Source organism: Anabrus simplex, chromosome 8, assembly GCF_040414725.1.
Source record: "Anabrus simplex isolate iqAnaSimp1 chromosome 8, ASM4041472v1, whole genome shotgun sequence".
NCBI lineage: Eukaryota > Metazoa > Arthropoda > Insecta > Orthoptera > Tettigoniidae > Anabrus > Anabrus simplex.
The window spans coordinates 20,112,501-20,112,969 of record NC_090272.1 but is presented as its reverse complement, the minus strand read 5'-3'; positions in this window follow the sequence as shown (position 1 = coordinate 20,112,969).

Genomic DNA, 469 nt, shown 5'->3' with positions numbered 1-469 from the left:
CTAACCTCAATGTAAACACCGATAATGAATGTTTCCCTACCCTAGTAAACGCTAAAAGTTAAGATGAAATAAATCAAGATATTCATAATTAAGTCGGTTTCCACGCTCAATGAGGAATTAAGGAAATAAACACGCTTTCTCACTCAAGTTAATGTTACATATATCTGTCTTTATTTTGATATACAGTAGGCGTACTATAACCATCGTGACGACTGAAGGCAATAAACATAAAACTGAATCCATTGGTCTACAAAGTTTTCATTCAGTAGATACGCAAGGAACTGGCGAACCAACACCGTACATACAAAGTTTACAGGAATCAACAAAACAGGATATTAATTCGTGGTACTCACTGTTCTTTAAAGAGAAGAAATATCCAGTCAACAATAGCTGCAGTGAACGTGGTTTTTCACTATTATTGTCCGGCCCCATGGCTAAATGGTTAGCGTGCTGGTCTTTGGTCACAGGA